This window comes from Falco punctatus (genome assembly GCF_963210335.1).
Source record: "Falco punctatus genome assembly, chromosome: 6".
Taxonomy (NCBI): Eukaryota; Metazoa; Chordata; class Aves; order Falconiformes; family Falconidae; genus Falco; species Falco punctatus.
In genome coordinates, this window is record NC_137585.1 from 23757390 (window position 1) to 23782933 (window position 25544).

Genomic DNA, 25544 nt, shown 5'->3' on the forward strand with positions numbered 1-25544 from the left:
TATTAGTACTGCCAGGGGTCACAAGCAAGCTGATGAGAAGAGTCCAATCCCTCAGAAATTAATTCAAGTCCTTCTAAAGGGATGAAGCAATTGCATCACCATTGGAAACGGAATGCATCAGCTGGAAGTCACTGCTCGCTGCTGGAAATGAAGGACAGCAGCTGGATCCCACTGGATCACTTTGTAGTTGCCTGCAGCTTTCATGCGGTGTTTAAGTCTCCAGGAGTAAACCTGATGCTGTGCAAGTACCACTGCTGGACACTATCACAGCCGAAGGCAGCAGAAAATTATTGCGGGATCCTAAGGAACGGGGAGGGGAAGGGTAGACTGGATCCAATTGTAATCTCACCTAGGAAAGAAAACTTAGTGGCTGTATCTCTAATGGCAAAGTGGTACTGTGCTTGTATTGCTGGTGGATACCTGGCACAGTGACCATGTGACTGCTGGCCCACAGCGTGGCATACGCATTTCCACACGATGAGGCTTTCTGCTATGGCTTCTAAAGTCAAACCACCAACGTGGGGGCAATGCCTCTCCTTCATACCTGAGAGATGGGAACGCTCTGCCGTCTCATGGGCAGACATGGCTCCCTGGCCCTCCTGTCCAGGCACGAGACTAAGATTACAGAGGAAAGTCTGGTTGCACCAGCTACTGGCTGAACCATGTCGCACTTTCCCCAGAGCCCATCCTCACAGGGCTCTCTGCTTTGAGAGGTGAGGTCTCCCAGGAAAAGAAGCTCAGGCCTTGAACTTAAAGGTTTTCTGGTCTCTGCAAAAGCTTCCTTTTCCTTCAATTTTGCACTTTTTATAGGGAAGCTGAAAGGATGGGTGGTGGAGGGAGCAGCATTTTTTACATCTATTGCATAAACCAAACGAACAAATAGAAGCATCTGAGCTGTTGGAGTAACACGCCAGAGCCCAGGGTTAGCCATGGGTGTGCCACACAGCTTGTCAGCTCCTTTTTGATGTCTTGTTACCTTGTACTCATCCTCAGGTTCCACTCCAAAGCATGCGCATTCACATTCATTCTTTACAATGCCATGGGGCCAGGCAGCTGCCATGCTGAGCCTGTAGGACAGGCTACAGCACCGCTTTTATTTCATGCAGCTACTTCAAGGTGAATATACTGAAAACGCACAGCAGAGAAACACCCTGTAAATGTGCAGCCACAGGAACCTCCCTCCAGCGCAGACCTGACTGGCACAGCCAGACTCCAGCTCATCTTGTGGCTGCCAGGACGCACCCCAGGGCCACCCCAGACAGCAGGAGGGGGAGCAGGGTCATAGGAGAGACAGCTAAGGGTGGCCATGGCTCTGAGATGAGCCTGTGTGTGGAGCACAGCCCCTCTCCCCCTGGGTACAGCATGAATATTAAACAAGAAGCTGGGGGCCCAGACTGACAGGCAAGGGAAGGTGGAAGCTTCTGTCTTTGTCACTCTGTGGAAGAACACTGGGAAACGACTGGGCAGGTCTTTGGCCCACAGTCCTAATTTGCACCCTCCAGCCACCCCCCTGTCCCAGCTTGCTTTCCTTTCTCTCCTCCCCAGCAGTGCAACATGCAGAGCTGCACAGGTCAAGGCAGGCAGGAGGGGAAAAATGCAAAATACCACTTCTCATTTGATAGTTGTACCAACCAAATGCAACAGTCTTTTTAATGAAAAAGCTGAAAATGGCTCAAGGTCAAGCCTCGGCCAAAACATGAATCACCATAAAACTACACTTACAAAGATCCCCGTATAAGGAAATTTAAATAATCATCCCAAGCCCCCTGTACGTTCCGATATCCTTGAGCTAATGAGCGGGCCAGCTTTACCGGGCTGAGTGCATGTGCGGGTGTTCTTACACACACATCTGCCCACTCCTGGAAAGTAATGGGAGAAAAAAAAATCGGAGCAGAATGTATGAGTAATTTTGGGCAGTAGTGCCGGAGCAGCAGATCTATAATACCACTATAATGAAACTAGGAAATCATTTACCAGTCTTGGAAAAAAATCTGCAAAAGTAAAAAGCATACCAAGCAGGTCCCTTTGTAACTGCGCTGCACTACTAAAAGCAGCAGTACGTGAGCGGTCCTGAAGCCCCTGCTTCCCCACCACCACCTTGGAGAAAGCCTGTGCTGAGCTCCCCAGAGCCACCACGCAGTAGGTGACAGCGCTGCGCACACGGAGACAGGCACCGCACGCTCAGCTCCCCACCAGAGATCCCCATATAAGGAGATCCAGACTTTCCCTTTGGGGCTCGGGCAGTGGGTGGCTGTGGAGGCATTACACACGCTCACTCTCCCAGTTCAACGTTTTAACCCGTTCCTTGGTCATGTGGGTTTGAAACGGCTTTGCTGTTGTGGTTGGCAGGGTCGAGGAGGCAGGGGAGGGATGCGAGCGAGGACCGGGCAGCTGCTGGGGATGCCTCATAAGGAGCTTTGGGCTCCCGCCTGCTCGAGGACCAGGCTGCCCTGACCTCACTTGCGGTAGGGCTGGGGAGATGGCACACTTGACACAGCCACCTCACACAGCCTCCACCATGTAACGGAGCCTATAAGCTTGGCTAGGTAATCAGAACAGCCTCAGCACTACAGCTTTGAGTCATACTCCAAACAACAGGCAGGCGGAAGGAAGAGGTACAGAGATGCTGCTGATCCAATACAAACAGCTATTATTGGAAGATGATTTCATTAATGAATTATCCCAATTGCAGCTTGGCTAGTGGGCATGTGAGAAGCCCCAAGTCATCGGTTAAAGCTGAAGTGATTTTCTTTTGTTCTGTAATTTAACTCCTTGGGAGGTGCCAGTCTCCCAACAGTTTCTAGTCCCACACATGCATATAGAGCTTACTCTACAATCCATATGCTAGTCTCAGCACACAAACATACCACACTCCAAAATGCCTTTTGGATAGAAAGATGACAACGTGGATGGAAAAGGGAGGAAAACCACATTAACAAAATTGGGAAAGGGGGAGGGCATGAAGAGAAGGTAACATTGATAGGAAGCGAAAAGAAGATAAATTCAGAAAAAGAGAGGAATGAAGGAAAAACTAGGAAGGGAGGGCAAAGTATAAAAGGAAGGGGTATGAAGATTAAAAGTAAAGGATAGAGAAATACATTAAGAAAGGAAGGAAATACAGAATTCAAAGCACACAAGCAATGTGAAGGTACTAAAAACTGCTAAAGGAAAAACACGTGTTTTAAGGATGGGTTTGAGTTTTCTGAACAGAGACATTTTGAAAAACTTAAATTTTCTGAGGCACCTGTGTTGGGCTGGTAGACATGACACCAAATCTAATGGAGAACAAAGCTCCCCTGGAGACCAGGCAGGATACCTAAAATGGCACATCACGCCCAAGCTTTGGCAGCTGAATTGCACTCTAAATGTTGAAGACCACAAGGTAGAGCCAGACACCCAACGAGAGAAGGAGAGAATCAGGACAAACAGCATCAAATCTTCTAATTCTCCAACAATCTTGTGAGATAAAAAAGCCTGAACTGTGCAGAAATTGGTAGCCACTACTGTACAAAGGTGGGCAACCCATCAAAGGGTGGGGCAGAAAGATCACTTGGTTCAATTAGCTGCCACATGAGGTTGGGATTATTATAAATTTGTCAGCTCAAATCAGAACCAGCCATCACATTTGAAATACAGTTTCATATTTCTTATAATAGGAGTAATCCTTAAGAGCAATAAGGAGAGCTTAGGAAAGAAGAGAGAGAATAAAAATACAGCAACCATATTAGGCTGCAGTTCAGTGCAAGATCTGCCTAGCCCCTTATCCTGGATCTCACAGCGGCCAACTGCTGCTCAGCGAATAGTCCAGAATGAAGGCAAGCCTCCAGTGCAGAGCACTTTTTGTAGCACTACAATGTTAGCTGAGGGACTTTCTGAACCACAAGTAGGATCTTTGTACCCAACAGCCTTTGGTGGCTTTCTGTTCTGTGACTGAGCCAGCTCTCTTGAACCTCTGTGAACTCTGATACCCACAACACCCTGCATGAAGGAGCACCACAGATGAATCCCAAGGCACGGTAAAAGCCAGGTTCTTTTGACTGCTTTGATCCTGCCCTATCCCTTGCTAGTTAATCCTTTGTCTTCCGTAATTCATGTGTAGGAAAAGATGGTGGACAGTTACTTCCCTATATCCCCACCTGGTGCCAGCTGTGATTTTAAAAACAAAGCACAAAGATCCATGGAGAAGCTCTGGTGTTTATCCTACTCATGCTTCCCTGAATGAGAAAGCTAGCTTATCTTTTTCTTCTGTACAGTCATTACTGTACATTGTTAACATGACAGAAGGTATTCAGAAAATCATACTTGATGAAGCAAACTAGGGGAAGGCAATCTAAATGTGTTTTCTTACACATTCCCCCTCCTCAGTGAACTGATCCTTTTTTTTAACTACAAACTTCATTGAGCAGCTTCACACAGACTTCACTAAAGCAGCCCAATTCAAAATGGCTTTTTCAGGATTACTGTAGTGCAATACACTGTCTGTGGTACCCGTATGCTCTTGTCCTCAGCAGCCATCCTGAACAGAGGATAAAGGAACAGCTGCTACAAGCACTGCCAGGCAAAGGAGATCTTCCTTAGCTCCAGCATTCGCCCCTGCCTTTTTCCTGCTGTGGGAGAGAAGTTCTTTCCTTATGTCTTGGGTGGGAAGGGAAAAGTAAGATTTATCATTAACTAGGCCTGCCGTCTACACTGATTCATTTGCTGTCTGGATATTCCTGGAGGAAATACAAAGGGCAACCTTCATGCCTGTCACCACATCAACATACAGGTATTCCCAGCCTCATGCAGCAGCACTGCTCGCTTAGTTGGCATCGCCTGCACCTCGGGGTGAATCACAGCACAGTCTTTTCTGTACTTCCCTTCTCAGAGAACCATAAAGAAGGAATATAGTATTTCTTGTGGAAATGAAAGAGCAGAGGCTAAGATCGGACATGCAAACATTAATTGGGAAGAACTAGATCAAGAGAGGAGAGGAAAAAGAATGGAAGGAACCTGAAGAAAAGGAGAAAAGTGGAGAAAACTGAGAGGACAGCTGCTCCTGTAATGCAGCACAGCAAGCATTTTTAATTGGGTCAACTGTATGAGAAGGCGAATGACAGTCTGTTTTTACTGTGCATTTTTGCACTTATGTAACCTTAGCACGCTTCCTTATTACAATACATTTTATTGCTAATCATTTCCATTTGCAAAACAATCTCTTACCAAGACAAACTGCAGGCAGCATATTGGAGCTGAAGTTAGAGCTACGGCTTTGGTAACTGAATCTGGATTTTCTTGGGATTAGGAAAGTTGATTGGGTTTTTTGCACTGCTAAGAAAAGAAACCCACAATTTTAAATCACTTAAAAACATCCATCAGGAGTATTGTTTAATGCCTATATACAAAGTTTGGAGAATTATAGTAGGGGAAATTTTTTAATGCTTTTAGATCAAGGTTGGGTGTGAACATAAATATATGAACAGCAACATAAATAGCCTAAGAGTTAAAAAATAAGACAAAAGTATATTTTTATGCATGCACAAATACATATGCGCATAAAGGATAAGTCTGCTCAAAGACACTGATATATCTTTAGTCAACTACTACTACTAATATAAACAAAACACAATCAACCAACCAACCACTCTGTGGGAGACCTTTTAAAACCATTCCATATGCATGTAACAGTTTAAAAATCCATGTGGGCATAAAGTTTAGACTTTGACTGCACAGAACTCAGGAAACGTGGTTGTGGCAAGATGTAACTTACTGGTGTTCTGTAAAGCTGCTGACCTTGTATAAACCAATATGAAACACATTTGTTGAAGCTATGAGTGATGAAAAGAAGTATATGAAGATGTACTTTTACCACTGAAATCCTTAACCTACAGCTACTCATATTTGAATGTGCTTTGTTTGGGCTAAGATAGCACACTCGGTTCCACAGACATTATCATTAGCTGTACATCCCATCTGCACTTACGTCTTGCATTCTTTGTTCAAAATAGCTGGGACAAGAAGAAAAAAATGAACCTACAACACAACATGTGACTATGGATTGGTGTTTCATCCCAAGAAAAGTAAGAATGAAAAGGATTCTTCCCATTCTAAGGCAGTGTTCCTACACAGCTCTCTTGGGCAATGTTTATCCTTATATATCACACCAGCTCAACTTACATCAGCGTTGAACATTATTTTGGTAGCAAACCATGTCAGAGCTCACCCTGGATATGTGTATCAACCTAAGTGACACTTGTTCATTTCCTAATGGGTGATAAACTGCTATGTGCTGTGCTTAAGAGTGTCAATACACAGAGCCAAACTTACGTAAAAGTATTAAAAAAACCCAAACCAAACATATTTTCCACTCAGTTGCCTGCAGAATCGATGAAAACTCACAGCAGCTTATGCAGCAAAACTCTGAAAATCACAGTTCAGCTGTGATTGAATGCAGCTGGCAACCCAAATTACAGATTACCTCCTTTTGCACCAAAATAAAAAGCCAGGCAAAGGCTGTAGACACAAGCAGGCCCAGCAACTGAGAAAAGTATTTTCTCTTGTGGGAATATGCTGTTGCTATGTGAGGGGAGGAGGCAAGCAGCTCCTTACGTTGCAAAGGAGACTGCAACCTGCAACTAGGTCCTAAAACTGAGCCTTAGGCCCCGAATCTTTGCTGGTTAGACCACTTCTAGCCACAGTAGGAAGTCTGCCTAATTAAGGACCACAACAGAGAATGCTTGTTTGAGTCTACCTACCATCTCAGGTAGAAAATAGAAAAAGAAGTATCCCTGACCTGATTACAAGGTCCCTAAGCACTTAGAAATCTCATTTGACATTAACAAAGCTGTAGGTGATCAGGTCTTCAGTAACAGCAGTTTGCAGAGAGGCTCACTCCATACCTGAGACTAGTTGGACTAGCAAAGTACTTTGAAAAACAGATGCCTTTAAAGTGAAATGCAGTAAAAATAATAATGATTTAAAAAATATCAGATGAATCTGAAATCTTTTCATTAAAATACAATGGAGAAGGCCATCTGTTTGCATCCTGAAAGGAAACTGCATTCCTGTGTCATAAGCACGAGCAATAAAACTGTTAGTCAAGGTGTAATTGTGTCTCAGAACAATGCATTCTACTTGAACCACGAAGAGCCCAGCTTAGCTCTCAGATCATATTTTCAGAACTGGCTGCTATGTCAGAAACAAACATGTTTCTCCACTTACAGATCAGATCAGGAGTAGGGACAGTATAGAACCCACACAACGCAACTTTTAATCCTTTTCGTTTTATATGCAAATACTACCCAATGCTGCTCCTATTCAAAACGCAGTACAAAGCATCAGCAAAACATGGACTGAATATTAGTTACTGGGAACCAATAATTCCTAAAAAACTTCGGAGAAATTGCTATCGGCATGTACTGGGCCCGGGTTAGTCCTCAAATCTAAGAAACATGATGTGTACAAAAACTGTGCCAGAAGAAGGCAGCAATGGTAAACTCACAACGTAACTTGAATCCCTTCAGTTTCCCCGTTAGGATTTCCATTGCAACCTGCCCTAGGAAATCTGCAGCAGAGCTAGAGTTGGAAAGCATCTCCCCAAGAACCCGGGCTCTTTTCTTAAATGTCAGCATATTTTAAAACTAGTCGGTGATAGGGGAAATGAGGTGCACAGGGTTTTAATTACTGATGGAGGGGCTGAAACCAAGACTAAGACTTGGTTTGGGCTCTTGGGTCAGCCATCTCATCAAGCAGCCAAACGAAATTTTGCCTCTGTTCTGTTCTTGCCTGCACATTCCTGTCCTTGGACTTGCTTCACCTCAGGAGCCGGGGAGGTGTAGAGCCCACTTGCTGTGGCTGACACTGCAATACTCAAGGATACATAATACAGAAGATGACAGAGAAAAAGATTTTCAATACAATCTCCAAAGCAGGAGCACGAGATCCAGAAATCTGGAGTAGGTCAGTTCTTACTGAGCTTTCATAGAGAAAGAAGATGTAAACTCAACTCAGAGACGATGCTGTCTTAATGAGGTATCCAAAACCATATTTCCTAACAGCTTCCAGAAAATCCACTTTTTCCAGTATTTGTAAATGCTCTCGGTTCACATATGCAGAAATTGCCACTTGTTTACACCTACCTAGTATCTGGAGAGACAGTTATAGCCTCTTCATGTACAAACATGCAATTGAATGCATTCATGCTTTGCTCTGCAAGCACGTTCAGCCACTGACATTCTGCTCAGTTTTGGCAACTAGCAGAAATTGCTAGTTTTTAATTGCTAGACTTTAAAAAGCCAGTGTGAAAAGCAAAAACGAACTTGGACCAAAAGGTCCAAATTTATCTATGTCCCTATTTTATGTCCTGGCTTGTCTAAATTTGGGTGGTGGTTATATATGAAAGGGAAAAGAATTATCTGCTAACAATGCATCCAGAATTCCACAAGTACACACATTTTTAAACCCATGAATTTGGTCATGATTTATGACTGCTATAAACTTAATATTTACAACTATAACTAATTCCTCTCTTCACAAAGGAAAAAGGTGCATTGGAATGAGATATGTGAGAAGAGTTAAAAAGAAATCCTCATGCCTTCTCTCTAAGTAGCACATAATTTCAACTCATTTGCTCTCATGCGGCAATTTGTTTTAATTCCAGCCTCTTGGGATTTAGCATGTATAGTACCTCCTGGTACTTCTGTCAATACACCCACACTCTCCTTTCAAGCACGGATGTCCCAGTGTCTGAGTGCCTCTAACCAACACATATAGCAACAGCAGCAGCACAGAAGCAAAAACCTGAAGACAGGCAGGCAGAATCCAGGACAAAAATGCATCCTTCAATTTACAGCTTCCCGAGAATTTGAATTAACATATGCTTAACCTAGAGGGGTTAACATTTCCAAGCAGGAGGGCTATGCCAGTTCTTAGGAAGGGCTGCAGCCTACCAGGAAAAACTGGAGGGCTCACTTGACTTTTGGCCATTGTGGCTAACCTGAGAGTCAGCGTATTAGGTCGACAAAGCATCTTAGAGCACACAGAGCTGTTCAGTGAAGTGTGTGCTAGAGGAAAAAGCATTCCTGGAGACACTCAGCCTAGCTGAGCTCCAGTAGTCGCCAGAGCTCTGAGCCTAGGTACAGCCTCACATCAGCCGGGAGGAAGAATTATCTGGCTGAGCTGTTGAGTCAGAAGCTGCAAGAACCCTGCAGGGCATCCCTGACTGCTGGCAGCAGGTGGGCTCGTCACTTCCCCGCCCACCACAGGGAAACCTCTACATAGATCGTCCCTAGAAATCACCAAGTCTGGCAGGGAGCTTTGGGCAGGAATTTGTGCTTTACGATTAAATGGTCTACCTACAAAATATCAGTGCATGAAAAAGGGACAAGTTTCAACACCATCCCTTGCATTTAAACTCTGGGAAAGCCAGCTACTAACGTTCATGGTATTTAATCTTTAACAGCATTACTGAATCCTGACATCTGTGGTTTAGGTTATTTATCCATCAATCCCACCTCTTTTCTAACAGACTTCTAAACTTGGCAGAGTTTTGTCCCTCCCTTCAGTGAATCAAAGTTAAATCCCCACAGGGAACTGTCATCTTCCACACCATGACTTCCCACCCCAGCGCACAGAAAATACTATTTCTCAATCAATAGAAATTACACATATCTATTTAAGTAATTCCTGGCTGCACCATGCACTTCACTGTAACAAGATGATGAATTCTGCTGTCCAGTTCTGTGGCTGCAAACTGAGGGCGGATTATTAACAAGATTGAACAGGAGAGGTCTAAAGATATTCTGAATAAGGTCTAAAACATAATGTTACTCAGTCCGAGAGATAGTCTTGTATCAGCTGGAGCTATCTAGGAAGAAAAAAATGCTTTTAAGAAGAATTTGTCATTAGCAGGGATCTCAAGGAATTTCACAAATAAATTAATCAAATTCATGAACCAGTGTAAAAACACTGGAACTGCAGAACCCTGGATCCATGCGTGGCACTTTGGGTGACCTTTGTAGATGTCTGCAGACAAACATGCACAGCCATCTATGTGCGATGTCTCAGCCAGCCCTTTCATGACATTTCAGTGTTCTATTATCTTATCTTAAAAAAGAACCACAACCAAACCTTTTTTTTTGTTTGTTTTTGATTGGTAGTAGTCTTGCATTAACCTTTTATTTCTATGCAAGCCTCTACTCTACTCTACTACCTGTTTATCAAAATAAATAAGGAAGCCTGCTTGTTTCTCTCAGGCTTAAATGCCTGAGACAAACTAATAGAAGACTAATAGACCAAACAGCCTTTTTCAAAATGAAGGCAATTAGTATGACATGTAAAATGAAAGTGAGAACAGAATGAAGCCTCTCTAGGAGTCTCTCATGAGGCATGTGAAGACCCAAGATTTATTTTTATAACCAACTACCAAATGACAACTACATGCTGCTCTAACATTCACCCCCAAAAAAGCAAAACTAGTATTAGAGTGCAAAGAAACCACACATTTGAGGGAGTTGCTGCAGTAAAGACAGGGACAAGATCTGCTCAGAATATTCCCAGAGAAGGTAATATGCTAGGTGAGCAAGTTTTGGCTTCAGTCTTGAGAACTTCATGAGCTTCTAAACCTTACTATTTGTCCTGGGCTGGTAGTCTGAGAGCTGGAGCAGCAGCTGCTAGAGTATCAACAGCTGCAATTAGTCCATCATCAGGCACCGATACATGACAATTCACTGATCATACTCTGATATGTGCACCTATAACATCTACTACTGAAGTGACTCTTTTGCCCTTCCTTCTTCTCAACATTTGGTTGAAAATATACCTATCAAAATGTACCGCTTTGGGACCTGTGTGCTTCATATTACTGCCTCTCCAGAGGAGGTATCACATCTGAATAAAATTTTGCAAGTGACTGTAGCATCATATAAGCCCAGAAACTTACTTGCTCATCTTGGTCATCCTTCAGCTTGTCCCCATGAGACTGTACACAACCCCACTGCAGCTAGCGCTGGTTTTACCTGCAGCTCCCAGGGACATCCTAGTCCATAACACTTAACATCCTCAACAAAATCAAGGAACCCCGAAACTCTTGAATCTCCCAACACTTAAATAATTGTCTCATCAGAGCAACTTAAACCTTTAATTCTATTTTTATCTTTTTGCTTTATATTGTATAACATCAATATAGCTGTTGAAAATAAAACAAACATTTCAAAATGAAAAAAAATCAAAATATTCCACTCCAAAAATCTGGAAATAAAATCTTAGAATGTTCTGCCTCTTTTATTTCTGTGTTTTATTTATGTTGTCTAAGTTAACACACATTTAAGCATTTCAAATTTGCTGTAATTACTTTTTGAGAAGTGAAATACTTCCAGAAAATGTCTAACCAATTCCAGCAGCTGTGTCAATCACTAGTCCTTGTCTGCCTCTGCACAGTTGGGTTAAGACACCCGGTGAGAGACTGTAAGCTGTGAGTTTGAGATAGTTACATTGGTAGCTGGAGATTAACTGCTGTTGATTAACCAGAGCATGACATTTAATTATCAGCTGATTTGGCACAAGATGGAAACACCAAAATAGCGGTTTGAATGCTAACTTTTCCTTCTTTAAATCTAGTTAGTTCAGATTTTGCAGAAATACAGCCCAAATTTCGCAGTGATATTAAATATCTTGTCTTTTGTGTTCATCCTTGCATGGCAGCAGTTATCCTTGGAAGGTGCACTGAGTATTAGATTGCTCAGCGAACAAATAAAATATATTTCTGTATACAAAACCAGCATGAACGTTGAATTTTGGAGGAGGATCTGTTTAGATTTCAAAATAAATCACACTCATTCGTTATTTACTCTGCTTGTCCTTAGCATATAATACCAATACATCTATAAATTGCCTTGTCAGAGAGTGACTGCTGAAAGTGATGAAAACTGTCACTTAATCAAAAAGCCTAAATTAATCAAAAAGAAAGGAAAGTAGACCCACCACTACCATTAAGGCTTTTTCCTGCTCCACCAGGGATGACAGACATGACTGAAGGAGCTGTAAAGTTAACAGACAAAAATGATGGCAAGAAGGAAGAAGAAACCTCGCAGGCCTCAGTGCAGAAGCAGGTATACCAGCTGTCCCAGCATCTCCTCCAAACTCCCAAGTCTACCCTGCAGTTGTAACTAAATTTGGTCATCACCTCATTTGTTCTCATGGTGGTAATAAAAAACTCTGCTAAGAAACGGCTACATCCCACCACAGAGACAAGGCTTCACTTCAGGAGTGGACAGATAATCTTCCTATCTAGTCTAAACATCATTTCGCAAACAGCTTTTGGATTCACCAAGATGAGCAGCACTACAGAAGTGACAATGTTTCTTCAGAAATTATTCTCTCCTAGAAGCTGCTGACAGGCCACAGGACTCGGTTTGCACAGAAGAATGACTCATCACTTCTGATTAGAGGAATGAAATAAACATGGGCTTTATCAACACTGAAAGTTTTACCACTTCAAATTCTTTAACACACAGTTCCAAATTATAGGGCTACATTATTTTCTCTTGTAAGGGAATGCATTTCCACCACTGCCAGGGCGAGTTTGGTATGTAATCTCTTTACCTGAGGCTAGTCAGGAATAACATTATACTGGGGGGATGTAATTGCCATCTATACATAAATCATGGTAAATACTAGAGAGGGAGAGAAGACCTATTTAACCAGAAGGACACAGTAGCTCAAGAAACAGTGCATGCCTGTGTTTCAGGCAGGAGTTAGAAAAAGATTTCTAACCAGAAAAGCAGTGAGGTTCTGGGACAGCCTCTCAAATAACAAAACCTATTGATCAGTTTATAAAAGGGGTTATTCCATGGTTTGCCTGCAGTACTAGGAGACTTGGCTTCAGTGATTAGGGAGGTCTGTGACATTCCCAAATTTTGCCTTCAGTCTTTCTTTCCCAAGGATAACAAATAAATTGATACAGACCGAAACTCTCCAACAAGGTGAGCTACTTTGTATGCAAATGCAATAAAAGAGCTATAGAAAATCCAGATCTAAGTATTTGACCTCCACAAAGCCTCAAGTATCTTGATACTGTAAACCAGCTGCATACATGCATGATTTCTTTCTGATGCCAGCTGAAAGCTCCTTAAAACACAGGGAACTGACATGCTTGTAATCTTATCCACACCAGATTAATCACTATTTTTATTCAAATACAAGGCCAATCTTCTCTTAGTAACCTATTTGCCAATTTGTAACACAGGTGAAATTGCATGTTGCACAGGAAAGTATCTTGCTTTAGTGTATTAAATTTCCTTCCTTTCATCTAAGTCAGGACATCCATCCATGCTCACACCTCTCTCCCATCAAACCAAGTATTTTTTAATTCAGGCTGGCAGTGATGATGGTGCCATGTGATGCCACATGTCATGGAGAGCCAGCCTGTGTTTCAGGGCCCAAAGAATGGGCTAAGCTTAATCAAACCAGAAAGGAATCCAAACCAAACCCTCACTGCTCACGCCTTTCAGGATACTCTTAAGCCTCAGAGACAATGGCAGTTTCTGAAAAAGAAACAGAATGCTGGCAGAGGTGGGCCAGCTCTGTGTAACATCATCTGCACAGAACACTGTTGATTGCAGGACTACTCCAGCACTTCATTGTTTGAAACAATAACATATCTTAACCTGCCTCCAAAAAATATAATAATTAGCAAAATTACTAATGAAGCCTACAGTCTGTCCTACAAATCAAGGATGCCCCAACCTTTCTACTTCCCCCTGGACAGTTTTCAGCTCAGCATCTTACCTCCCCCAGACGTTCATCCTCTTCTGCTTCATTCTGTTACAGCTTTAAACCAGAAGACCCTTTTCCTGCAGTCGCCTTACAGTTATTCAGCTCCCTCCTTCATGCAGCCCACCAGGCTCACATGCTCTCCTCCATTCCACTTACACCGCAGACTCCACCCTACTCCTGCCAGCATTTCTCAATGGGGTATCGTCGATCGTACATAAAGAACACTCCTTTTTCTTCTCATATGTGCCAAATACACACTTTGCTATCATAAACCTTGCAAAAGACTGATTTTGAGTCCCACTAGTACAGAGAAAATCTGTTCCCTATTCTCTGCTTTCTAAAGGTGTCACCAATAACAAACAACATGGCATCTGCTACGTGTTTATTGCTAACAAAGCCGACAGGCTACTAGAGCTCAGAGATTTCTCTGTACAGTATTTCACCATTTCCATTGATAAATGATGGATAATCAATTTGTTTGGTTTATTTTCTCTTGGAAATGTCCTATCAAGTGACTCAGCAATATTGTTTACAATGTCCATTCCTCATCTACAGGCTAGTGCTTGTTCACATTACAAAAACTGGCAAAAAAAGCAATGCTCTGCCTGTAAAAGCTGCTGCAATTCTCCAGCTTCAATTACAGTACTGCTCTGCCATGTCTGTGAAGAACCCCATATTGCTGAATAGAAAAAGGGCATTTTCATTTCCTTTTGTTTGTCATGTTACTCACTTTCAGGTTTCTCAACAGACCATCCCCCTGCCAAATCTCTGAAGCCATGTTGCATATGAACTCAAAGATCCTCCTAAGGAATTCCTACAAATTCTATCATATCTTGTAACCAAGCTAAAAGAATCCTCCAGATTACAGAGAATTTGTCACACAGTGTCTCTAAATCCAGATGAAAACCCTGCTACTAGAACAGTCTTGACAAGAGATCATTTTTGATAGCGAAGTGACATGCCTGAAACCACCCAGACCTCCCTGTTCAGGAGCAACGAGGTGATTCATGACACTTTTCTTAGGTGTTCAAAGCTACCACCTCCCAAACCCCGTTCTCTCTTTATGAGAGGAAGGCTGAAAAAAAACAATTTCTAATACTAATCTTCCACCCAACTAATGGATAATCTGATTTACTGATTTTTTTCCTCTCTCCTCAGAAAGACAAAAATGTTACTAATGACCCCACAGCCTCTGGTAAAATCAACTGTGTAACTCTGAACTTTCCCTGTGGACTAGAAACAACTTAAAAAAGTAAAGGGATTTGAATTTATTTTTGCATTGTACTCTTTTTTTGAGAACACATTTGTCAAAAACATCTGCAAAATTTATTTTGAGAGAATGTTGTCTTCTGTTTTCAATAAGCTGTCTATACCAAACAAGAATTCAAATGTCTTTGATGAGCTCTTTTGCTCTGCCAAGCAACTGAGAGACCCAGCGAAGGAGGATGTAAGAGGAGATTATATGTTGTGGGTCAGCTGAATTAAATCATCTAAACACTGAAAACAGTCAAGGCCAGACTGAGGAAATTCTCAGTGCAGAGTGTAGAGGAGCAGCTCTGGAACAGGCAGCATGGTAAAATGGGAGATCGATGCCCAGCATACAGGGACATTCTCTGGCTGCAGGTGACCATTAATGATTTTAGTATTTATCAGTCAAAAAGTCAGTGAGCAGTTTATGTTACTTGTGCTATCTGCATTCAAAGTAAACAACAGGTGAGTATATGAGGCAAATAAACCCCCAAATAAGTGAGCAGAATAAATAACAAATTGTTTTCCAGACATATGCAATTACATATGGTGCTATCTTCTCCCAAATCTACCACTACATAGCAAAATACAAAAAATTACAGAACAAGATGACCATTTCCACACTGAGCAACCAGATAGGATAGGTATAAAGATTCAAACAACTGTTAAATAATTCACATTTATTTATTTGAGAACTGGAAGTTCTGCAGTTGGTGTAATGCACAAACACACCTAACAATGAAAATATGCTCTGAAGTAGCTAAATTTGGTGACATACATGAAAATTGTTTTTCAGTCAAAGAGCAAATATATTTTTGACTAATTGTTGACAGAAGTTAGAGTCTGTGCCAAAACATTTACACTCAATGTGATTACAACAATGATCAGAGAGCATTGTTGAATTTGCTGTGTTCATTCAGTTTTCGCAACATCAACACAAATGAGAAATAATTCTCTCTATATAGATCTTTTATATGTATTTAGTACACATTAATTCATTTATTTATGCGTGTGGATAGTTATATATCTTTTTATACACATTCTAGTTTGTTAAATCTTTTCATTTAGCAAAGACAGAATCATCCCCAATGTTCCTGATGTAAAGCAGCAAGCACCTGGGGTAAGTTAGCAGTTTTGCACCCTCACTAAATTGCCACTAATCAGATTTGCACACAGTCCATGGATTTTGCTACTGCCTTGAGAAACAACACATTCTACCTATATATGAATTTTTAATTCCACAATAGTACTACATAGATCTGTTTCAAGATTATATTGGGCAGAGTAACAGAGGCTATTATAAACTAGCCTTTTGCATCTAACCCTCCCATCCTTAATCTGCCCAAAAACTTCACACTAATTCCTCTGGAGAACACAGAGTGGGTGTTGCTGAGATAGGCAGCTCATACCTGGTTGGCGGCAGCCATCCCTCTAAAAATGGCCTATCATAGACCAGGGCCAGCTTTATGAAGAAACTTCACAAACCAAGAATTTAGGCTAGATTTGCTGCATTGCACTGAATCTCTCTTTGTAAATAACCCAAATACCAGAAATAGACCTTGACTGGGTGCAACTTGGTTGCTCTGAATTTGATGCAGGTGGCAGGATTCACCTGCCTGTTTAGAAGATGAAGGAAGGACACCGCTGTGCTGCTGCCCACGTTGCCCTCTGTGTGAGCTGGCTCTCACAACATGCCCAGTGAAATGGAGTCCAGACCTCAATCTCAAATGTTCCCTGATATCAGAGGTACGCCACAGTTAATATTGACCTGGCTCACTTCTGCAAAATGTTGTCAACTAGTACAACCAACAACCTTTGAGTCGATGTATACTTAGGAGGGAAGAAAGGGTTGGTGGGTGGGACAATTAAATAAACTGTCAGGAAAAAGAAGGTCTGATAGCAGAAGGGCTTTTCTTTGGTGCTCTCATAGCAGCCACAGAGCACTGCTGCAGATATATTCCAAGGTGCACTGGGGTTTTCCTTCATCAAATAGCAGCTGCCAAAACACCTACCTGGCTCCAAATTATTTGGTCATTAAAGGAAGCTCTGGCATTCTTCCACCTCCACAGCAGAGTAGGCTTTTAAAGAGGATTTCTCACCTTGGGGTGCATTTTCTGCTCTGTTTACAGCAACAGCCTGTTGTGAGATCCTTGGCTTGGGGCCTTCATTTCTCATTAGGATTCTCAGCTTCATGGAGAAAGGTTTGAGCAGCAAAAGCTTCAGGCTCTGTGCATGTCAGAGTGGTTTCATGGCACGTTAAATTCAAATGCAGACGTAAACTGAGACTTCTCTTAAAGCAACTGGAGTTTCTATTAACTGCAGTGATTACCAAAAAGTGTCTGTAAACGTTTCAGTGTCTGGCTCAGTTCTTTTTTTCTGGCTGGAAGGTTAGTATAGGATGATAGACTAGAACACTATGCGGCCTCAGTAGCTTGCAGCAGAGGGTTTTTTTACAGTTACAAAAAACCAGAAGGAAGGTATGTATGTAGTGCTAAAGAAATAATAGCAGCACTTTACTGTTCCTCATATCTGCATAGTCCAGAACAGTTTTGAAACACTAATTAATTAAACATTTCAGCAGCCTGGAAGATGAGTAGAATTATTCTCATTTATGGATGGTTAAACATAGGCTCAGGGAACTTAGACGTCTTTATCCTAAAAGACAAAGCCAAACAGCTGCAAACCTGGGACCTGATTTTTTCAGCACCAGACACTCGCCACTGAATTAATCTAATGTCTCTTGGAAAAAAGGAGTGCTGTGATGAAATCACTTTTGGACATGTTAAGTTGTGTGATCCCCTCAGTAATGCAGGAATCTGTCACAAGTAGCACTGTTGACAGACATGCTATTGTGTATTAAGGTATATAACTGCAGCAGATCCTCCTCTACCTGCTTTCCTAAGTCTTCTGCCACATGACTTCAGAATGAGTATCTTCCCCAGTAACATAAAATTTACTTCTACTGGATTATTCCATGTCCCTGTTTTAAATATATTCCCCCTTGGGCTACAGATTCTCGATGTACATAGCATCCATACAAAGCTGCAAGGAGAACTGAACGGAACAAATGACAAGATTAGACAGGAAAAAGGTAGTATACATTACTTCAGTTTTCTTGCATAACAGAGACGGTATGTCAAGGTTATCACTGAAGGCGCTGTGCTATGGAAATGAAGACTAGCTGGTGGGACAGTATGAACCTCAATATCATACCACATGCAAAAATACAATACCGAAAACAGTGACTTAGGAGTTTAGTGGGTTCTCTTGTTACCTGATATTGATGCTGAGATTTCTGTCTTAATTTCGTAACATCAGTGCAAATGTACTGCAACTGATAAGAAAATCCAGAGTAAACTCCACAAATCAAACTTGTCTGTCATGGGTGAGGGAGCAAAAAGCTGGAATCTACAGCCATGATGTCCAACTATGCTGTTGAAAGGGGATTTTGCAGCAGTTTTCTCCTCCTCCTTCCCCTCCCCTTTTTTTTGTTTTTTTTTCCCCCCTCTTTTTTTCCCCCAGTTCTGATCTTTATTGTCAAGCCTCATCATCCCCATCTCTTCATCCTACTTCCAGGATGCTGGTGATTACTCCAGAACACAGATTCAGACCTTTATCTATACAATTAGCAATCTTGGCTTCTTCAGGCTTAAGATCTCATGAACATTTAAGGAATCTATCCATGTACAGTTTATTAATTCTGTAATTTGTGATCCATGGGATGCTTCAGCATCCAGAGTCATCTATACTGTTGTGTACCCCCCAGGCCAAGGAAAATGGGCACTCGTTAAATGTTGATGCCTCTCTTGATGGGATGGCTGAAAGAAGCTTCCTCCAAACTGTGTGCAAAATGCTGCGTATGAACAGTGGTGAACATACACACAAGGAAGCAAAGAGTTTAGAAATTTGGTCCTTATCTTAAATATCATGGAGCCCAAGAGATACGCAAGAAACATAAAAAGATTCACAAAGACTCCTGAGCAGGTCTGGACCTGACTTCATCGCTCAGAGGTCTCATGGACCTAAGAAACCTACTGAGAAAGGAGAAGCCTGGCTAGTTAGGGCAGAAAGAGACCCGATAAATACCATGAAGAATCTATACATATTATGAGAGTCTACGCTTCAGTTATTATATATCACTCAAAAAGCCCATTATGAACTTGCAGACCTGGGTTGAAGGTAGGGGATAAGCGGTCAGCACAGATCCTGAAGAGAGAGAGCAAATGAGTTGCACTTTACAAGGAGGACCAGCAGACAGCCAACTTCTACCTAGTAAGTACTGCGTTGCTCACAACTTCAGTTAGCGCTGTTATCAGGAAAAGTAAGAACAGATGAACAATTAGGCTCTAGGTGGTAGGATCAAGACACAGCAGTCTGGTAAGCATTCAGATGAGGAAGCTGTAGCAAGGACTAATTGAGGCATTAAAAGGTGTGTTGCTGCTGGATTAGAGTTAATTCTTTTCTTAGTAGCTGGTACAATGTGGTGTTTTGGATTGAGTATGAAAATGATATTGATAGCAACAACTAAAACATTAGTTTACTAAGTAATGGTGACTCTAAATCAAGGACTTTTCAGTTTCCCGTGCTCTGTCAATGAGCAGGTGCACAACAAGCTGGGAGAGAGCATGGCAGGACAGCTGACCCAAACTAGTCGAAGGGGTATTCCATACCATAGAATGTCATGCTGGGTAGATAAACTGGGGGGAGTTGGCCAGGGCCTGCCAAGAGCTGCTCAGGGACTGGCTGGGCATTGGTCAGTGGGTGGTGAGTGATTGTATTCTGCATCACTTGGGTTTTTTCCCTTTGGATTTTATTCCTCTCTCCTTCTCTCCCCTTCTCATTACAATTTTTATATTTTATTTTATTTTATTTTAATTCAATTACTAAATTTTTCTTATCTCAACCATGACTTTTACCTTTTTCTCAGTTCTCCTCCCCATCTCACTGGGGCAGGATGGGGAGTGAGCGAGCCAGCCATGTGGTTCTTAGTTGCCAGCTGGGGTTAAACCACGACACCCTGGTAGGAAAATATATGACTGAATAACCATAGTTTGATGGGCTAAAGAAGTTTTGTATCTTCTAGACACAGTGTTTTTGAAAACTCAAGCCACTTTTCATTCTGGCAGATATTACTTGAAAAGTACATAATTTTGGAGAGCATAATAAAAATAGGCGTGGTGTTTACTGGAAGATAGCTGAGTTCATTTAGAAAAGCTCATTCTGCAATAAACATTTGCACATCTTTTTGATACTTATTTACTGCACGGACTATGAGCAATTCTTTTGGATCTTCCCTAGGATTTTTTCAGAACATTAATATAGAAGTACACCACCTCAGTCCACAACCTGGTAAGCACTCACTCATAAAACACACATGAAATCTCACAAGAAAGTGGGGGAGAGGAGTAAAAAGGTTCTTGAATGTGTGTGCTGCAGTTATGGCAAGCATAATTCCTGATTTAAGGGTCAGGATTGTTTCTGAAGAAGTTGCTAGCTGTGTTAAACAGGTGACCGATCTACAGCTATAAAAAGGCTACCATAGTTATTGTGTTGTGTAGCAACTTGGTTTTTTCCAGATAATGTAATTGAATTGGAAAAGACTGCAGGCTTCTCCCTATGAAACCTCCACCAGAAAGTGGTGGTATTCTGCTTCGATGCAGGCTTCTAGCTTCCATGCTGGTCACTGTGGCTGTGCAAAATGTAGTTTTCTGTCCCAGAAGAACTAGAAAGATTTACAAAAAAACCATTAAGACTGCTGAAAAGATTTAATATTACACTTTTTAGTTTTGAAAGGGTTTTAATGATAAATAGTCTGGCTTTCTAAAAGAAAGGTTATTTTAAAATGAAAAAGTACTATTTTTAAATCTAAAAAAGGTCAAAATCGATGTATTGCAAATTTGGAAAATTTCCGCTCCTCCCAAAATATTTGTCTTGAAAAATTAATCAAAACTAACTTGTGATGTGAAACTGGTTCAGATTTGATGAATCCACTTGCTCTGAAATATGTAATTTTAATGGAAATATTAATGACTAGTTCCACGGTGTCACTAGTAGTAGAGTACATGCTGTAATGTCTCACAGAGCTGGAGTCATCAGTCTTGGTAGGCTATGCTTTGTTGACACAGGAAAAAAAAAAGGATTAAGATACTGGAAAATAAAAATGTTTTTGCTAAATTGTCCTCTCCCAATAAACTGAACGGCTACTTTCATAGAAATCAGTTGTAAAAACCCTTTAGAAGTACTAGGTAGGTAAACCATTGAATTGCCTCCATATAAATTTGATTACTTAAAACTGATGTCAAAACATAGTCATGAAGTTGAACTAACATGACAAAGCAAGTTTCTGAAGCAAGAACCAGGGAATCTTGAGGCCCAAATATCTCTACCATTAAATGAAGTTGAGAAAACAAAATACAAGCACTCTTAAATTGAATTAATACATCAATAAGAGATCCTTACATTTTGCAATGAAAGATGACACAGCTGAGCTGCAGGTCACACTGAGAAGGGGAAAGCATTCTATTATCACAAGTACTCGAGAGGAGACAACCCACATTCAACCTCCTTTAATTTTGCCATCGGAGAGCCATGGAAAAATTCCTGCTCCATCAATAGTCCCTCTGCCATGAGAAAACAGTCCTGATCCCTCAAGAATGAGAGACTACACAATATTTTTGGTGCAAATGATCACATTTAAGCCACTAATAATGCAGGCTTAAAGCTGAAGAGCTAAGTTAACTCTCTTCCAACATTTTTCTCCACGCAAATTGCACTGCCCCTGCCGGTGACCTTGCCAGCCAATTTTTAAACTGAAATGAACCTTTCGGCTCATATGGTGAGGAAGTGCTATAGAAGATGGACAGTGGGGGACAGGGTACCAGGCTGCTGAGCATATGCTGGAATACTGTTCTAGGTGGCACCCTGATTGCGAGGTAGAAAGAAGATGACTAGGTACAGGGTACAAACAGTGTGAAAAATGCAGCAAAGCCAAACTGTTACGTTCTGGTGACACAAAGATCTCAAACCTATGACAAGAAAGGAAGCTTTCCTTTTCTAAGTGTTTTGCAACATTCAATTAACTGTATTCTCTTGCAATGCACAAAGACAATCTGTCACTGCAAACGGTGCTGATTATTTTTCTTTTCTTAGATTGTCTTTTAACATGATCACAGTAAAACTCTCACAGCTAAAACCTTGCTCCATTTATGATAAAACGTGAATAAAATCTGACAAATAGATAAGAACTCTTTTTTAAGACCTCCCTAAAAGGCTGAGGAATCTAAACAAAGGGGTCTTGATTATTAGCTCAGGACAACCTATCATCACTGCTACGTGGACAAATTGCACTGCATGCCAGGGCACATTGAGGAAACAATAAGTTATCAGTCAGAATGCAGAAAATTGTACAGTGCATGGTAACTTTCCAGATCACATTACTTCCCTGCAGATCCTCCATTTCCATCTTAAAGAGACACTGCGATGCAGCATAAGGCTAAAATGGCATTTAGGAAGAAAGGCATCACATGGAAATGTACCTAATTTTGAGCACCAAACTTAAATGCCTAAATTTGGTATTCACTCTCCCTTTACATCCTCTAGAAAAGTAAGGGGCCCTGCTAGAGAGTAACTCAAAGCAAGATTTGAAGTGGCCTGTGAATCATGCTCCGCTAACACACACACACATACACACACACACACACATACCGCACCTCTTTCCATCAAATATTCCAAGTGCCTACAAAGACCAACCTCTGACCTTGGGCACCTGAGTAAGGCAGGTGACATGAATGAATACCCTTTTGTGTATCAAACCTGGGAAAATTGGAGGAGGCTTGTACAAATAATAACAAACAGGGAAAAAAATCTGGTGGCATCACTTAAAGGGAGAAAATAAAAAAGTATTCAGAGTTCTTCATTTTTCCACTCTTAAAAACTTAGAATGGGAAGGCAGCAAAACAGGAAAGCCAAAGGAATGGATCCCAAGAGAGTACATTTCAGTAATCCTGGAGGATTATCAGGGAACAGTCCAGGGGATGGTCTAAGGAATAAGGCATTAAAGAAAGATGGAAGATCTTTAATTAAATAATTCTTATGGTCCTATGTGCCAGCTGTTTCACTGTGGAGAAAAGACAAAGACAAGTCGCACAGTAACCTTGAACCTGACTGTGAGCTCTTCATTGACCTGCAGCATGAAAAAGAAGCAAACCAGCAGTGAAAACCAAGTCAGATTACCAAGCAAAAGTACAAAAGTCCACCAAGATTACATCAAATTACGGTGTTATTCACAAAGCGTCCAGAGTACAAAGTTGTATGTAACCAAGAAACATTAAGAAATCATTCAATAAAGACATTAACAATAAAGACAAGCTTAAGAGTAGTCTGCCGTGAAACCGAGAATGAAAGTTATTGATGTTTGATGTCAAAAAGGTCAAGTTGTGTAATGCTTTTTTGTGCGTTGATTGTCACAAAAGAGAAGCTTCCACCAGATGGCTATCATATCTAATTCCAGTCACAAAAGAGCAAGATCTAAGTTTCTGAATAGAAAAAACCTCCATAGATTAACAAGTATTAGTTAAATTCAATTGTTTTCAAATTACCCAAACCTAATGAGCTTCATCCCAGCCTAAGCCTAAAGGGCTGATAAAATCTAGAGGGTTTAGCAGATATTTTGAGAATTCATCAAGACTAGGCAAGGTATTAGACATCACATCCACCTTCCTCTAGTTTTTTATTTTTTTAAAAGACATGAAAGGAGAAGCGAGGGAATTAGCAACAGTCAGTTTAACTCCAATTTCTGGAACAAATTATGAAACGTTTGTAACTATATGGAAGGTAATTATTAGCACCCAGCGGAGATTGGTTGTGAAAAAAATCATGTCACACCAATCTAATTTCCTTTTAGGACCTGGTAACAGGCCTTGTGGGGAGAGAGGAAAGACGTTAGACGTTGTACATCTTGACTTCAGTAATACATGTAACGTGCTCTTACGTGCCATAAATGTAGAAAACTAGAAAATGGATGAAAATGGGTACAAATTGGTAGGAACGCTATTTTAGAGATTACTTCCTAATATGCAAACAATATATATTGATATATATAAGAAAAGGTAACATGTAAAATTATCCTTCCATTCTACTGAACAACTAGAAGGCTTCAGGTCTGGGTGCCCATTTCTGCATAGCACATAGGGACTGATTAAAGAAAGGGAGCAATGGAAAATATGCAAGGACTCAAAACCACCATCCACAGAGGCCTACCAAAGGCACTGGCACTGATGATAGATTCTAAGCATCTTTCATGTCAGAAGTCTCCAAATAGTAATAAGTTCCTTTTTTCAATAAAGATACAGAAAAGAAGTAACTATCCCTACTTATTTCACTTTTTAAGATCAATTCTTTCTTATCTACAGTGGAAAATTAAACTTTTGTGTTACATGCATTTCAGTTAATCAGCCCCAAATGATTAGACACTGTCATAGCAATTTTACACTATTAAGTATGTGTGCATATATATAAATACATATAAATATATGCATAGATACACACAAAAAAATGTAGGTTAGTACGTCCTCAGAACAAGCCTAATTCCTTTATATTTCTTCCAGCTGTCCTTATTTATGCTGAACTATAGAGGGTCAGCCTAAAATAACTAGATTAGATAAAATAATGACCTCACACGATGGAGCCAAGTATGAGTGCTGATACATCCCATTAACAGGGAAACCTCAAATCTCTAGAAACAAGTTCTGCCTTGTCCCCTGACTTCCCTATGATCAAAAGCCACTGCTTAGCCCTAACGTTACACCAACATTCAGTCTGTGAACTCCATGTCCTACAACCTGCCACTTTTTACCCTGCTCTCTTCACCAGCTTGCTCATTACCTAGTTTCCACATCCCCATATTCTTCTCAATTAGCTACATGCAGTAGGGTTTGTATTCTTAAATTCACCATTAACCGTTATTTAAAAAATAATACACACTTATAGGCTTTTGTTTCCTCATTAATTACAGCTGGGATGTGTTGAAGTGTTTTAAGATGTGCTCTGTATTGAAAGACAGATCGTGCCTGCCCTTTCAAACAGCCTGTTGTCCAGGGGAGGATTTCTGCCCTGTACAATTGCACTGAAGCCCTGAGCTGCCCTGTGAAGAGCAGGAGAAACTTTAAATGATCGTGACTGTATTTAAAGATGCCAAGGCCTGCCCTCTGGGCTGCATTATGGTAGCCTACACTTTCAGCTATGGCTGGACTTCGCATGATGCCCTCTACTCTCCCCTGTGAGCCAGACTTCCAGATAGAAAAACTTCCCTCTCACGCCCTCTGCTAACACTAGAGCTAAAGCACTCGCTGTTTGCAGGAATGACAGCTCAGCTAATTTCCCACTACGCTGGCTCCAGCCCAGCTCTTCACCCCCTCTCTGCCAGCACCCCCCTTTTACCACTGCAGCAGCTGCGGAGTTGTGCCACCCCTCATTATTCCCAGCAGTGCCAAGCTGGAGGCGCCGCTGTCACGGAGGATGGCAGCAGAGTGCAGAGCATGACAGCA

At 41.4% G+C, this 25544-nt stretch overlaps 1 protein-coding gene and 1 long non-coding RNA gene across 15 annotated transcripts in view; one reads left to right on the plus strand and one right to left on the minus strand.

Annotated features, from left to right (window-relative positions):
* Positions 1-25544, minus strand: part of CACNA1C (calcium voltage-gated channel subunit alpha1 C) — a 468525-nt gene that overhangs the window by 236717 nt on the left and 206264 nt on the right. The gene's annotated exons all lie outside the window — the stretch shown is intronic.
* The window catches only part of LOC308065503, a 46982-nt gene that overhangs the window by 3976 nt on the left and 17462 nt on the right, over positions 1-25544 (plus strand). The window contains exon 2 of the long non-coding RNA XR_013928799.1: positions 1-25544. This exon is cut by the window's right edge and continues 17462 nt beyond it. This is a non-coding gene — a long non-coding RNA (uncharacterized lncRNA).